This window comes from Lithobates pipiens, unplaced genomic scaffold (assembly GCF_037356315.1).
Source record: "Lithobates pipiens isolate NorthernLeopardFrog02 unplaced genomic scaffold, aLitPip1_a1.2 Scaffold_7, whole genome shotgun sequence".
In the NCBI taxonomy this organism is placed as follows: Eukaryota; Metazoa; Chordata; class Amphibia; order Anura; family Ranidae; genus Lithobates; species Lithobates pipiens.
This window is the reverse complement of record NW_027507892.1, coordinates 908,140-924,802: the sequence shown is the minus strand read 5'-3', so window position 1 is coordinate 924,802 and position 16,663 is coordinate 908,140. Positions and strand designations below refer to the sequence as shown.

Sequence of the window (16,663 nt, the reverse complement as noted above, 5' to 3'; positions counted from 1 at the left end):
ATAGGGGTCAGTGATTGGAGTCACCCCATATACAGTACATAGAGGTCACTGATTGGGGTCATATACAGTACATAGGGGATCACTGACCGGGGTCACCCCATATACAGTACATAGGGGTCAGTGATTGGGGTCACCCCATATACAGAGCATAGGGGTCAGTAATTGGGGTCACCCGTATACAGTACATAGGGGTCAGTGATTGGGGTCACCCCATATACAGTACATAGAGGTCACTGATTGGGGTCACCCCATATACAGTACATAGGGGTCACTGATTGGGGTCACCCCATATACAATACATAGGGGTCAGTGATTGGAGTCACCCCATATACAGTACATAGAGGTCACTGATTGGGGTCATATACAGTACATAGGGGATCACTGACCGGGGTCACCCCATATACAGTACATAGGGGTCAGTGATTGGGGTCACCCCATATACAGAGCATAGGGGTCAGTAATTGGGGTCACCCGTATACAGTACATAGGGGTTACTGATTCGGGTCATCCCATATACAGTACATAGGGGTCAGTGATTGGGGTCACCCCATATACAGTACATAGGGGCCACTGATTGGGGTCACCCCTCAGACTTCTCTGTACTTTAGGTGAGGAGGGTTTCTGCAGGGTGGGTGGGTTGCCATGACAACCCCTCAGTCAGTGGGTTGTCACGGCGGGTGAGAAGAGGGTGCCCATCTTTATGATTATTATGATGGTTCTCGCCGCCCTGTGAGGAAGTGCCCGCCCCGCTCCTCCTCTCCAGGATTGAGGAAGTGGACGGACAATGGGGGGGATGAGAGCGGAGCTGACTGAGCGGAGACACCCGCCGGGCGGACGGTAAGTGGAGCGGGTGACGGGTCACTACGCCGGGTGAGGGGACACAGAAGTTTGTGTGGGAGGACACATCACCCGGAGGAGGGCGGGATGATGTGACTCTACAAGTACTGCATGGGGGAGATTTACTAAGAGTGACACCCAACCACCTTCTAGCTTTAATTTTCACAGCCTAACTGAGTAACTGAGTTGTAGAGGAAGCTAGAAGCTGATTGGCCGCCATGCACATTGCTCCAGTAATAGTATATTTCCACCATTATCTACCCCCCCCCCCCCCCGGGGATTTGGGTTTACTTAGACTGGATCAGCTGTGCAGGGTGACCAATCAGCTTCCAGCTTTTATTTCCAAACCTGAACTGAGCAAGATGGAGCTAGAAGCTGATTGGTCACCCTGCACTGCTGCGCCAATCTTAGTATATCCCCCCTATTATTTTTTCCCCTCTTTTTTTTCATTCAGGGGGAATTTGCTGGGATTGAAGCAGCTGTGGGTGGCAGCCAATCAGCTTTTAGCTTTCATTTTCAAACCTAAACCGAGTAAGATGGCGCTAGAAGCCGATTGGACAGCTATTGCAGTCTTGGTAAATTTTGCTCTTTTTTTTTTACCCACAACTTGGGAAAAGGGGAATTTCCTAAGACTGGAGCCGCTGTGCATGGCAGCCAATCAGATTCTAGCTCCATCTTGCTTGGTTTAGGTTTGAAAATGGAAGGTAGAAGCCGATTGGCTGCCACCCACAGCTGCTTCAGTCCTGGTAAATTCCCCCTGAATGTAAAAAGAGGGGGAAATACACTAAGACTGGAACAGCTGTGCGGGTCGTCCAATCAGCTTCTAGCTTTCGTTTTCAAACCTGAGCTGAACAAGTTGGATCCAGAAGTCGATTGGTCACTGTGCACAGCTGCTCCGGTCTTAGGAAATCCCCCCCCCCATTATTTTTCTCTTTTCACCTACATCTCGGGAAAGGGGAATTTCCCAAGACTGGAGCAGCTGTGGATGGCAGCCAATCAGCTTCTAGCTTTCATTTTTCAAACCTGAACTCGGGTTAAGAGGATTAAGATTGCGGAGGACGTAGAGCTGTGTCATTGGTGGGACTTGTAGGAGGAGGAGGGGCCGCTTGTGGTGTCTTGCCTGTTTGATCTCCCATGTTTATCAGTGATGGGTCACTTAGATGTCGCCCGTCTTCTGGTGACCACACACTTCATTTATTTATTTTTTATGCCAATTGAAATGCGATTTTATTACAACGATCGATTATACAAATTGAAAAAAAAAAAAGTCCATAGCTTCCTTTCTAATCAATTTAGAGTCGATCGGTCAGGGAAGAAAAGCTATTGATCGTTTTGCATCGGTCAGTAGCAAAGCAGAGATCTGATCATACAGTGCCTGGAAAAAGTATTCACACCCCCCTTGAGATTTTCCACATTTTTTCATGTTACAACCGAAAACGTAAATTGTATTTTATTGGGATTTGATGTGATAGACCAACACAAAGTGGCTCATAATTGTGAAGTGGAAGGAAAATGATAAATGGTTTTCAAAATGTTTTGCAAATAAATATGTGAAAAGTGTGTGTGGTGTGTGTGGGGGGTTATTTGTATGGCGCCCCCCGGAGTCAATACTTTGTAGAACCGCCTTTCACTACAACAGCCTTTCTCAACCTTTTCAACACAGAGGAACCCTTGAAATAATTCTCTGGTCTCGGGGAACCCCTGATAAAAATAAGAAATCTACAACTCACGATACATTAGTGTGATGGTCGGTGGAAAGAATGGTCATTACACTTGTGGTCAGTGGGAAGAATGACCTCCTTACAGATAGCTAAAAATATCAGTGGTGTGAGTGGGAACTTATCTGAGAGGCAAACATTGCCCAATGGTGAAGGAACCCCTACAACCTCTGGAGAGAACCCTAGTTGAGAATCACTGCCCTGTAATTACAGCTGCAAGTCTTTTTGGGGATGTCTCTACCAGCTTTGCACATCTAGAGAGGGACATTTTTCCCATTCTTCTCTGAAAAATATCTCAACCTCTGTCAGATTGGACGGAGAGCGTCTGTGAACAGCAATTTTCACGTCTTGCCACCAGGCATGTACTGGCCATAGGGACTATAGGGAGTTTCCCGGTGGGCCGATGGCTCAGTGGGCCGGTTTCAGTGACAGCCAGTGGCATTGCTGGGGGAGGGGGACTTTTGGGGCTATAGCCCCGAATCTGGGGCCCATAGCCCAGAGTCAGTCCAGGAGTCCCCAACCAGAGGGTCCCGGCCCACTACCTGCCCTCTTTCTGGTGACCCTGATGTAAGGAGAGGCTCTCTGGGGACCCTGATGTAAGCCGGAAGCTCTCTGGGGAACCTGATGTAAGAGAGAGGCTCTCTGTGGACCCGGATGTAAGTTGGAGGCTCTCTGGGGAACCTGATGTAAGAGAGAGGCTCTCTGTGGACCCGGATGTAAGGGAGGGCTCTGTGGGGACCCGGATGTAAGGGGTTGGCTCTCTAGGGACCCTGATGTAAGGCGGATGATCTCTGGGGACTCTGATGTAAGAGGGGCTCTCTGGGGACCCTGATGTAAGGCGGATGATCTCTGGGGACTCTGATGTAAGAGGGGCTCTCTGGGGACCCTGATGTAAGGGGATGGCTCTCTGGGGACCCTGATGTAAGAGGAGGCTCCCTGTGGACCCGGATGTAAGGGGGGGGCTCTGTGGGGGCCCGGATGTAAGGGGTTGGCTCTCTAGGGACCCTGATGTTAGGTGGATGATCTCTGGGGACTTTGATGTAAGAGGGGCTCTCTGGGGACCCTGATGTAAGTGGGGGGCTCTCTGGGGACCCAGATGTAAGGAGGGGCTCTCTGGGGGCTTTTTTGCGCAATTGCGTACAGTTTATATACTGTTTTTTGCGTGTTTGCAAAATTAAAGTGGGCCGGTCTGGATGAAGTCCAGGGCCAAATTTTTGTCCCAGTCCAGCCCTGCTTGCCACAGATTCTCAATTGGATTTGGGTCTGCACTTTGAGTGGGCCATTCTAACACATGAATATGCTTTGATCTAAACCAGGGGTCTCCAAACTTTCTAACGAGGGGGGCCAGTTTACTGTCCTTCAGACTTTAAGGGGGCCAGACTGTTGTTATTGGGAGTAGAAAAGGTCCGCACGTCAGCGGGGGGAATTGTGCCCCATCGTTGATGTCAGTGGGAGGAATTGTGCACCATCATTGGTCCCAATTGTTGATGTCATTGGGAGGAATTGTGCACCATTATTGGTGTCAATTGTTGGTGTCATTGGGAGAAATTGTGAGCCCATTGTTGGTCCCACTTGTTGGCGTTATTGGGAGGAATTGTGCCACCCATTGTTGATGTCATTGGGAGGAATTGTGCACCATTATTGCTCCCAATTGTTGGTGTTATTGGGAGGAATTGTGAGCCCATTGTTGATGTCATTGGGAGGAATTGTGCACCATTATTGGTCCCAATTGTTGGTGTAAATTGGAGGAATTGTGCCCCCCTTTGTTGATGTCATTGGGAGGAATTGTGCACCATTATTGGTCCCAATTGTTGATGTCATTGGGAGGAATTGTGCACCATTATTGGTCCCAATTGTTGATGTCATTGGGAGGAATTGTGAGCCCATTGTTGATGTCATTGGGAGGAATTGTGCACCATTATTGGTCCCAATTGTTGGTGTAAATTGGAGGAATTGTGCCCCCCTTTGTTGATGTCATTGGGAGGAATTGTGCACCATTGGTCCCAATTGTTGATGTCATTGGGAGGAATTGTGCCCCCCACTGTTGATGTCATTGGGAGGAATTGGGCACCATTATTGGTCCCAATTGTTGATGTCATTGGGAGGAATTGGGCACCATTATTGGTCTCAATTGTTGGTGTCATTGGGAGGAATGGTGCCCCCCATTGTTGATGTCATTGGGAGGAATGGTGCCCCCCGGCCCATTGTTGATGTCATTGGGAGGAATTGTGCACCATTATGGTTCCCAATTGTTGATGTCATTGGGAGGAATTGTGCACCATTATTGGTCCCAATTGTTGGTAACATTGGGAGGAATTGTGCCCCCCATTGTTGATGTCATTGGGGTGAATTGTGCCCCTTCATTGGTGTCAGTGGTAGGAGACGTGCCCTATCGTTGGTATCATTGGTCCCAATTGTTGCTTTGGTATTACGGGGGGGGGGGGGAATTATGCCCCGAGGGCCGAATAGAAGCAAGCAAAGGGCCGCAGTTTGGAGACCATTGATCTAAACCATTCCATTGTAGCTCTGGCTGTATGTTTCAGGTCGTTGTCCTGCTGGAAGGTGAACCTCCACCCCGGTCTCAAGACTTTTGCAGACTCTAAAGCCGCATACACACTATCAGATTTTCTGCTGATTTTTTTTTTTCTTCAGATTTACCAAAACCATGTACCGTATTTTCCGGCGTATAAGACGACCTTTTACACTTAAAAAAACTGAGCAAAAAGGAGGGGTCGTCTTATACGCCGGGTCAGCTGCTGGGATGCCTTCTGGATGTCCGGTAATACTGTATGTAGCTTCGGCTACATACAGTATATACCACTGAACCAATCCCAGTGAGCGATGTATTCAAATGAATACAGAGCCTGCTCGGATTGGAGTAGCAATCTCTGCCAATCCGAGCAGGCTACACACAGTAGCCTGCTCCGATTGGCTTTGAGAGTGAGGCGCGGGCTGATGATGTAACAGCCTCCGCCAATCCCAGCAGGCTTTGTATTCATTAATAGAATACATTGCTCGCCGTGATTGGCTCCAGCACCAGCAAGAAGGAAGAAGGAAATGGCTCCAGCAAGAACGAAGAAGAGGGATATGAAGCGTCGGAAGCCTCGGAATGGGGGGTCGTCTTAAACGGTGAGTACGGGCAAAACATTTTAAAAACCTGCACAGTTAGGGGGTCGTCTTATATGCCGGGTCGTCTTATACGCCGGCAAATACGGTAGTAGAAGGGTTTTCCTGATTGCATACAAATTGAAACCCCTAAGGTTTGACCTCATATTATATGGGTTTGGTAAATCTGAAGGAAAAAATCTGCAGAAAATCTGATAGTGTGTATGGGGCTTTACAGGTTTTCTTCTAGTGCTGCGTACACACGACCAGACTTTCCAGCAGACTAGGTCCGAAGGGATAAGTCGGTCGGACAATCCGATCAAGTGTGTGGGCTAATCCGATTTTATTTATTTTTTTTGGGGAAAAAAATTAGACGGACCTAGAAATAGAACATGTTTCAAATCTATCCGACGGACTCAATTCCGACGGACTAAAAATCGGGAAAACCGTTCGTCTGTGTGCTAGTCCGACGGACCAAATACGATGCAAGGGAAGCTATTGGCTACTGGCTATTGAACTTCCTTGTTTAGTCCCGTCTTAGGTCATCGCGTTCAAAACGAACGGACTTACGAACGGACTTTAGTCGTTCATTCGGAAAGTCCGTTAGAACTCCGCCGAAAGTCCGTTGGAAAGTCCGTGTATGCGGCATTAGATTGTCCTGTATTTGGCTCCATCCATCTTCTCACCAACTCTGACCAGCTTCCCTGTCCCTGCTGAAGAAAACCATCACCACAACATGATGCTGCCACCACCATGTTTCACAGTGGGGATGGTGTGTTCAGGGTGATGTGCAGTGTTAGTTTTCTGCCACACATAGTGTTTTGCTTTTAGGCCAAAAAATTCAATTTTGGTCTCATCTGACCAGAGCACCTTCTTCCACATGTTTGCTGTGTCCTCCACATGGCTTCTCACAAACTGCAAACAGGACTGCTTATGGATTTCTTTCATCAATGTCTTTCTCCTTGTCACTCTTCCTCCCACTGACACCAGTGACGGGGCATTATTCCTCCCACTGACACCAGTGACGGGGCATTATTCCTCCCACGGACACCAGTGATGGGGCATTATTCCTCCCACGGACACCAGTGACGGGGCATTATTCCTCCCACGGACACCAGTGACGGGGCATTATTCCTCCCACGGACACCAGTGATGGGGCATTATTCCTCCCACGGACACCAGTGACGGGGCATTATTCCTCCCACGGACACCAGTGACGGGGCATTATTCCTCCCACGGACACCAGTGACGGGGCATTATTCCTCCCACGGACACCAGTGACGGGGCATTATTCCTCCCACGGACACCAGTGATGGGGCATTATTCCTTCCACGGACACCAGTGACGGGGCATTATTCCTCCCACGGACACCAGTGACGGGGCATTATTTCTCCCACTATGACTAAAACAAAATCGAAATTTCATGTCAAAATTAACACTGCACTACCACATGAGATTAAGTAGGGGGCATCTACTAAGCTGCTGAAAGAAAAACAAAAGTAAGAAAAAGGCTTTTCCTAATTCTTTTTTCTTAATATTTAAAGTGGTGTTGCACATAAAAAATAAAAATGCATCAAAATTCCTAAAAAAAAAATAAAAATTTGGATTTTTTTTTTTTTAACTCCCCTCTCAATGCCTGTTGCTAGGGGGTCCCTTGTAGTCTGCCTCCTTTAGTGTCTGGGCTCTTGACGTCACTTCTCCTCGAGCACAGGAAGGGCTCAGCTCCGCCCCCTCCCACCTGTCAGTAATCCGGGACACATGACAGGTCCTAGATGACTGCGCGGCCAATCACGAGCGCGCGGCGCCGCTTGCGCATGCGCAGTGGGTGCCGGACTGTGAAGCCACAGCCGGGTGCCCACAGTTAGAATGCTGGTGCCGCCGAGCGGAGGGGGAAACGAGCGGGGCTTCGTTTCCCTGCATTGCTGGACTCTGGGACAGGTAAGTGTCCGATTATTAAAAAGTCAGCAGCTGCAGTATTTGTAGCTGCTGACTTTTTTTTTTTTTTTTGGGGAACTCCTCCTTAAATAATGCTTTTTACAATACATCGAAACCTTTTGGGTTTTAGTGGACTAAAATAGACTGAAGATTTTAGTCAACTAAAATCTGATTAAAACAATTCAGGTGACTAAAATGGCATTTTAGTCAAAAGACTAAAATACGACTAGAACTAAAATTATCATTTCAGTCAAGGCTACGACTAAAACAAAATCGAAATTTCACGTAAAAATGAGCACCAATCACCACAGGCGGGAGGACAGGACTGCTTCCAAAAGTTCAGGGATGCAGCGTTTAGATGCATTGCGTAAAATGGTACAAGACTGAATTTTTGTAAATCTTCTGTGGCATATAATTATTATTATTTTATTTACTGTGTTCCATTTTTTTTATTTACTATTTTGTAGGACCCTTTTTTGGGGGCTCTGGTGAAATATCAGGGGTCTAAACTGACGTCTGATGTTTCACCTTTTTTAACAGAAAAAAGTCATTTAAAAAAAATAATAAAAAATTGCATTTGAAAGACCGCTGCGCAATTACAATGTGACATAAAATATTGCAACAACCGCCATTTTATTCTCTAGGGTGTCTACTAAAAAAATATATATAGAATGTTTGGGGGTTCTAAGTCATTTTTTAGCTAGAAAAAAAAAAAATGATTTTAACTTGAAACCAACAAGTCAGAAAAAGGTTTAAACTTTTTTCAATTACACACAAAGTCTATTCCATTGACAAATCGTTACAATGTTTATATTTTAAGTTCAACTGATAAAGAATGTTGTGATTCTTGGCAGACTGCCCAGTTTTTCTCTTCCTTTCTTTTGAGGGTTGTGGCTTCAGAAGAGCCGAGAGAATTCTTTGCATAGAAAGAATTGTGAAACACTCTAGTCAAGATCGCAATAACCATTCTTGACGATTAATTGTGCAGCTCTAGGCTGTGTCCTCAATCTCCTTCTCTGCAGCCTCAGCTTCACAGAATGAATGGTCAGGAATAGCTCTGTACAGGGCTTCCTGGTCCTTCACAAACTGAAGCATAGGAAACTGTTTACTATGCTTCGGTTATGAATGAACAGAGTCAGTCATCGGTACGGATCACTGACTCTACTCAAGACAGGGAAGGGACTGGTAAATGACATATACTGTATACCGGACCCTTCCCCGCTCTCCATCCTGACAGATCGCCCGCAACAACTGGTGGGAGGGAACCCACAGCACTGTGGGTGATTGGGGGGGGGGGGGGGCAGAGGAAAGCACAGGAGCCCTGTTACAGCAGGAGGTAGATAGGAGAGGTGGCGGCGGGGGGTGGGGGGGGGGCACATACAGGAACCAATCCCCTCTGCTTTCCTTCTGCGGCCACTGAAAGGTTGCAGGAGGAAAATGGAAGGACATAAAATATTGCAACAGCTACCATTTTATTCTGCAGGGTCTCTGCTAACAAAAAAAATAAAATATTATATAAAAACAAATATATATATATATATATATATATATATAAATAAAATAAACTCTTTGGGGGTTCTAAGTAACTTTATAGCAAAAAATAATGATTTTAACTTGAAACCAACAAGTGTCAGAAAAAGGTTTAGTCGTTAAGTGGTTAAGGCTGGGTTCACACTGCTGCGGCTAGGAGAACCGGATGTGATTCGCACCGCACTGCAGTGCAAATCACATGCGATCTCTGTGCGATGCGAGTTCAGCCATACAGATAGTATACAGATAGTATGGCTGAATTCGCATCGCACCCGCCACAAACTCGCACAGGACCCTTTTTTTGGTCCGCAGCAGAATCGGATCGCATGGGTGTTCACACCATGCGATCCGATTCCTGTCCGAGTTTGCAGATCGCACTGCGATATGCGGACTGATCTGGGGGTGTCATTAAGGTTTCACTGACACTCCCAGCAGTCCGCATAGGGCAGTGTGAACTGCCGGCGGGAGGCTTGCGATGCGGAAACCCACAGCGGATTCGCGGCGTTCCCGCATCGCTTCAGTGTGAACCCAGCCTAAAGTGGAACTTCGGTCATGGATGAGAGCAACTATGCTACTGATCGGGTTTCCTAAATGTATGCAAAAGTTAAACAGGCCCTACAGGAGTGTGTACATGTACACTTGTGTCACAGCCGGGGCCTCACTAAACTGATGTATACTCTGTCAGGGGAAGTGGTGACCACTTGGGCTGTTCTCTCTGGGGGGGGGGGGGGGTGGCAAGCTCATGGGGCTGTGGGGAACACATAGGGCGGCCCATAAAGGACATAGTGACCACATAACATGCCCTTCCTAGGACTTTCTGGCTACATTCTGTCACCTTCTGACCTCTGGAAGGCTTTACCCCCCCCATCATGACCAGGCCATTTTTTTGCTATTCAGCGCTGTGCTACTTTAACTGACAATTGCGTGGTCCTGCAACACTACCCAAACAAAATGTATGTATTTTTTTTTCACACAAATAGTTTTCTTTTGGTGGTAGTTGATCACCACTAGGTTTTTTTATTATATAAATGAAAAAAGACCAAAAATTGTGGAAAGGGGCATGAATCCCACAGGAGTCTATTCCCGGAAGTGGGTTGATCACCTCTGCGGTTTTTATTTTTTAAGCTATAAACAAAAAAAAGTGACAAATAAAAAAAAAAAAAAAAGCCATTTTTTTAATACTTTTTTGCTATAATAAATATCCCTCAAAAAAATAAAAAAAATTTAAATTTTATATATGTGTATATATGTATGTGTGTGTGTGTATATATATATATATATATATATATATATATATATATATATATATATATATATATATATATATATATATATATATAACACTTTTTTTCCCCTCAGTTTATGCCGATATGTATTCTTCTAAATGTTTTTGCTAAAAAAAAAAAAATCGCAATAAGGGTATATTGATTGGTTTGCACAAAAGTTATACAAAATAGGGGATAGTTTTATGGCATTTTTATTATACATTTTTTTTTTATTATTTTTTTTATTAGTAATGGCGGCGATCTGTGATTATTTATTTTTATTTATTTTTTTTGTATCATGACTGCGACATAATGGCGGACACATCGGACACTTTTGACACTATTTTGGGACCACTGTCATACATACAGCGATCAGTGCTATAAAAATGCATCGATTACTGTATAAATTGCACTGGCGGGCAAGGGGTTAAACACTAGGGGGCGATCAAGGGGTTAAGTGTGTTCTAAGGAGTGATTCTAACTTTAGGGGGGGTGGGCTTAAAGTCACATGACAGTGATCACAGCTCCTGAGTGTTGATCTCTGTCATGTCAAAAGGCAGAACGGGGAAATGCATTGTTTACATAGGCATCTCCCCGTTCTGCGGTTCCCGTGACACAATGTCCGCTGGACTCCCGATGACCGAGTCACGCTGGGCACAGTCACCCTGTATGGGGCGGACTTGTGCGCCCGCCAGCCCTGCCACTTAAAAGGGATGTATAGGTACGCTCCCATTTGCCCACCGCTGCCATTGTGCCGATTATATATCATAGCGCCCAACCGTCCCTGATTTCGAGGGGCTGTTCCTGATTTGGAGCAATGTCCCTCTGTCCCTCCTTCCTCCTCATTTGTCCCTCATGTTGGTCTGATCTATATAGATGTATATAAAATGCACTTTTTATCTATGAAAAAGTGTTTTCCAGCGCTAAACCTTTCATCTGATTTCTAAATTGCTGCATTTGTAAATTCCAAAAGCCAATATAAAGGAAGAGTAGTGGTAAAAAAAAGCACTTTTGAGTTTAACCAATCTTATTTTTTTGTACAATTCTCCTTTAACCACTTATACACTGGGCACTTAAACCCCCTTCCTAACCAGACCAATTTTCAGCTTTCGGTGCTCTCACACTTTGAATGACAATTACTCAGTCATGCAACACTTTACCTATATGAATTTTTTGTCCTTTTTTTTTCACACAAATAGAGCTTTCTTTTGGTGGTTTTTAATCACCGCTGGGTTTTTATTTTTTTGCGCTATAAATCAAAAAAGACTTAAAATTTGGTAAAAAAATAATAAAATTATTTTTCTTTTAAAATTGATTGCAGTGTTTTGGCAGAGTATTGCACAGTGTTGCAGAGTGTGGCAGAGTATTGCAGAGTGTGGCAGAGTATTGCAGAGTGTGGCAGAGTATTGCAGAGTGTGGCAGAGTATTGCAGAGTGTGGCAGAGTATTTGCAGAGTGTGGCAGAGTATTTGCAGAGTGTGGCAGAGTATTTGCAGAGTGTGGCAGAGTATTTGCAGAGTGTGGCAGAGTATTTGCAGAGTGTGGCAGAGTATTTGCAGAGTATTTGCAGAGTATTTGCAGAGTATTTGCAGAGTATTTGCAGAGTATTTGCAGAGTATTTGCAGAGTATTTGCAGAGTATTTGCAGAGTATTTGCAGAGTATTTGCAGAGTATTTGCAGAGTATTTGCAGAGTATTTGCAGAGTATTTGCAGAGTGTTGCAGAGTGTTGCAGAGTGTTGCACAGTATTTGCAGAGTATTGCACAGTGTGGCAGAGTACTAAAGATTATTGGCACTGAGCAGCGCTGTGGGCACTACACATCCAGCTCACAGCGCTGCTGCCATCTCTCTCCCTCTCACTGTACTGATTGGTACAGAGAGGGGAGGGAGGAACCGTTGTCATGACATGACGCCGGTTTGTTTACAAGTGATCGCTTCATCATTTGACGGAGCAATCACGTGGTAATCAGCTGCTATCAGCGGCCATTTACCGTGATCTGTGATGGACCCGGCGGTCGCGGATGTTCCCGGGTGCGCTCCCCGGGGGCACGCGGGAGCAAGATTCTGGGAGGACGTCCCACGGATGTCCACCCAGAATAAGCCGACCGCGCTGTAGCAGTCTTTCGGCTATGGCCCGGTCGGCATGTGGTTAAGGGGGGCATGTCCTATGCCTGCATACCTTTGCTGGTAGGTGTCCCTCATTCCTATCAATAAAAGTTGGAAGGTATGATACATCGGCGTACAGCGGTTGGCAAGTGGTTAAGTAAAAAGGAGGACCTGGGGGGAGGGGGTGACCCACCCCCCAGCTCATTGAAGCACAAAAAAGAGGGAGAACTGAGTTTAAACTCCTCTTTAGTGGAGAAGCTTGTTTTCTATGATTGCGTTGGTGGTGCCATTCCCCAGGTCACTACAACACCCAGCATGAATGGTGGGGGAGCCTGTAAAGATTGCAATGGATGCAGTGCAGCTTGGCTGCCAGTCCAGGTGGAGGAGGTCACATACTTCCCGTACTCCGAAGTACCGGTTGTTGTTGCCGGCGGAGTCGGAGGAAGGCGCGTTGAGTCAGTGCTGGCAAAGGTATCGGTGGGCAAGATAAATGTCTTTTTAGGCATATTTTCAAGCATTTGTCTGCATAGTGAGGTGGAAATATCAGACAGAAGGGAGGGGTTGTTATTGGATTATATTCCAATCTAACCGGTAATGTTCCCATCCTCCTGTTTTTGTGCCTTTTTGGTGTTTTGTTCTCCTGACAGTTTCCATTTATTGTTGCACATCAGTTTCTGTGTATTCACCAACACAAAGGGTTTCTACGACAGTGGGGGTTATTTACTAAAGGCAAATCCACTTTGCACTACAAGTGCAGTCGCTGTAGATCCGAGGGGGACATGCAAGGAAAATAAAAAACAGCATTTTAGCTCACACATGATTGGATGATAAAATCAGCAGAGCTTCCCCTCATTTGAGATCTTCACTTCAGATCTACAGTGACTTCACTTCCAAGTGCACTTGTAGTGCAAAGTGGTTTTCCCATTCATAAATAACCCCCGTTGTGTATATAGGAAGTAGCTACGTTTTGTTGAATTAGTATTGTGTTTGATTCTTGATGGAGCTGCACAATTAATTGTTAAGAATCGAAATCGCAATCTTTTTCCCTTCCCGATCTTCAAATCAGCATGTCATCATCTTTCTAACAAGTGCAGAGAGTTCTCACAGCTGTAAAAAAAAAAAAAAATCCAGGCAGCCTGCAAGTAGAAACAAAGTATCTTTTCGTTCTTTTATCAAAGGAAAGAACTCAGGCGTGTAGATGAAGGAATTTTAACCATTTAAGAGTTGCATCCAAAAAAAAAAAAAAGAAAATGGCATGAATGTTCCTAAAAAAAAAAAAAAAAAAAAAAAAAAAAAAAATTTGGCAATTTTTTTTTTTTTTACTCACCTCTAAATGGCTGCTGCTAGGGGGTCCCTTGTCTGCCTCCTTCAGTGCCTGGGCTCGGCGCAGGAAGGGCTCAGCTCTGCCCCCTCCCTCTTGTCAGTCATCTGGGACACGTGACAGGTCCCAGATGACTGTGCTAATCACGGCGTGCGGCTCACGCATGCGCAGTGGGTGCCCGGCTGTGAAGCCACAGCCAGGTACCCACAGTTACAATGCTGGCGCCACCAAATGGAGGGGGAGACAAGCGGGGCTCCGATTCCCCCGTATCGCTGGACCCGGGAACAGGTAAGTGTCCATTTCTCAAAAGTCAGCAGCTGCGGTATTTGTAGCTGCTGACTTTTATTTTATTATTTTTTTTGAATGGGAACTCCTCTTCAAAGACCAAACCTTTTTTGACATTTGTTGCTTACAAGTAAAAATCATTATTATCTGCTATAAAATTACTTGGAGCACCCAAACATAAATATAAATATATATATATATATATATATATAATTTATTATTTTTTTTTTAGCAGAGACCCTACAGAATAAAATGGTGGTTGTTGAAATATTTTATGTCACACTGTATTTGCGCAGAGGTTTTTCAAACACAATTATTATTTTTTTTTAAATACACTTTAATTAAAAATTTTAAAATGAAACAGTAAAGTTAACTAAATTTTTTTGTATAATGTGAAAGAAGATGTTACACCGCGAGAATTGTGATCTTTATTATAAGCAAAAAAAAATTATTGTGATTCTCATTTTAGCCAGAATCGTGCAGCTCTAATTCTTGATTCTAGAATGAAACTGAGATGTGAAAGGAGAAGTATGAGGGTTTGTTTGCCTTTAACCTGTGATGACAGTATGCTCCTATTACACAGCCTATGAACACATGGTGGAGATATCCGGAAGCTCTGTTATTTTGTGTGTGTTTTGCATAAGCTATAATGGAGTAGTTACTACAACCACAGCTAACATGGCCAGCTGAAGTCGGGAGTGGAATGTCGGGAGGTACATGTGTCTCGGACGGATCTATTGCAAAAAGAAAAATGACCAGAAGATTTATTGTGTTCCCTGGATAAAAGGATTGGATTGGATTTGTCACAGGTAACGGGCGCCAGTCTTCCTTCAGACCAGCCTTTCTCAACCTTTTTACCCAAAAGGAACCCTTAGGGCTCTTTCACACAGGATGGATCCATGATGATCCGCCCCGTGGACATCCGCTTGCTCAGCGGGGGATCGCTCCGTTGATCCCCGCTGCGCAGGAAGATGACAGGTCCGTCTCTGCACACTGCGCAGGGACGGACCTGTCAGAGCGCCGCTCTCCCCTATGAGAGATCGGATGAAGACGGACCGCACAGCCCATCGTCACCCGATTTGATCCGATGACAGGATGGAAAAGTAGGTTTTTCCTCCATCACACTTTTTCAGATCGGAGCGGGTCGGATGTCAGCGGACATGTCATCGCTGACATCCGACGCTCCATAGATCTCTATGGAGCGTCCGTTCAGATCCGCCTGAAAAACTGACAGGCGGATCTGAACAGATCGTTTATGTGAAAGAGGCCTTACAATCATTTTCAGGTCTCTGGTATGATTAGTCCACTTACATTGGTGGAGTTAAGTGGGAAGAAATTTCCCCTTAACCACTTGAGCTCTGGGAGATTTTACCCCCTTCATAACCAGGCCATTTTTTGGTATTCAGCTGGCAATTTGTGCGGTCATGCAACGTTGTAATCGCACAAAATTAATATCATTTTTTTCACACAAATAGAGCTTTCTTTTGGTCTTAGTTGATCACCTATTGCTTTTTTTGTTTATTTTTTTGCAATATAAGTGAAAATAGACCGAATTTAAATTTTTTTTATAAAAATATATATATTTTTTTACTTTCTGCTATAAAACATATCCCAAAAAAATAAATTAACATTTTCTTCGTAAATTTTGGCCAGAATGTATTCTGCTGCATGCTTTTGATGGAAAATAAAAGCCCAATAAGTGTTTTGTTTATTGATTGGTTTGCATAAAAGTTATAGTGCCTGCAAACTATGATGTGTGTGTGTGTGTGTGTGTGTGTGTGTGTGTTTATAGGTATATGTGTGTGTGTATGTATGTATGTATGTATGTATGTATGTATGTATGTATGTGTGTGTACACCTTCTCATTCAAAGAGTTTTCTTTATTTTCATGACTATGAAAATTGTAGATTCACACTGAAGGCATCAAAACTATGAATTAACACATGTGGAATGATATACTGAACAAAAAAGTGTGAAACAACTGAAAATATGTCTTATATTCTAGGTTCTTCAAAGTAGTCACCTTTTGCTTTGATTACTGCTCCGCACACTCTTGGCATTCTGTTGATGAGCTTCAAGAGGTCGTCACCAGAAATGGCTTTCCAACAGTCTTGAAGGAGTTCCCAGAGATGCTTGGCACTTGTTGGCCCTTTTGCCTTCACTCTGCGGTCCAGCTCACCCCAAACCATCTCGATTGGGTTCAGGTCCGGTGACTGTGGAGGCCAGGTCATCTGGCGCAGCACCCCATCACTCTCCTTCTTGGTCAAATAGCCCTTACACAGCCTGGAGGTGTGTTTGGGGTCATTGTCCTGTTGAAAAATAAATGATGGTCCAACTAAACACAAACCGGATGGAATAGCATGCCGCTGCAAGATGCTGTGGTAGCCATGCTGGTTCAGTATGCCTTCAATTTTGAATAAATCCCCAACAGTGTCACCAGCAAAGCACCCCCACACCATCACACCTCCTCCTCCATGCTTCACGGTGGGAACCAGGCATGTAGAGTCCATCCGTTCACCTCTTCTGCGTCGCACAAAGACACGGTGGTTGGAACCAAAGATCT

The 16,663-nt window shown here is 44.9% G+C and overlaps 1 protein-coding gene across 1 annotated transcript in view; it reads left to right on the top strand.

Moving 5' to 3' along the window:
* Window positions 1-747: 747 nt before the first annotated feature.
* Window positions 748-16,663, top strand: part of LOC143959292 (leucine-rich repeat serine/threonine-protein kinase 1-like) — a gene marked incomplete in the record, with an annotated part of 364,255 nt that continues 348,339 nt past the window's right edge. The window contains 1 exon segment of the mRNA XM_077467970.1: window positions 748-837.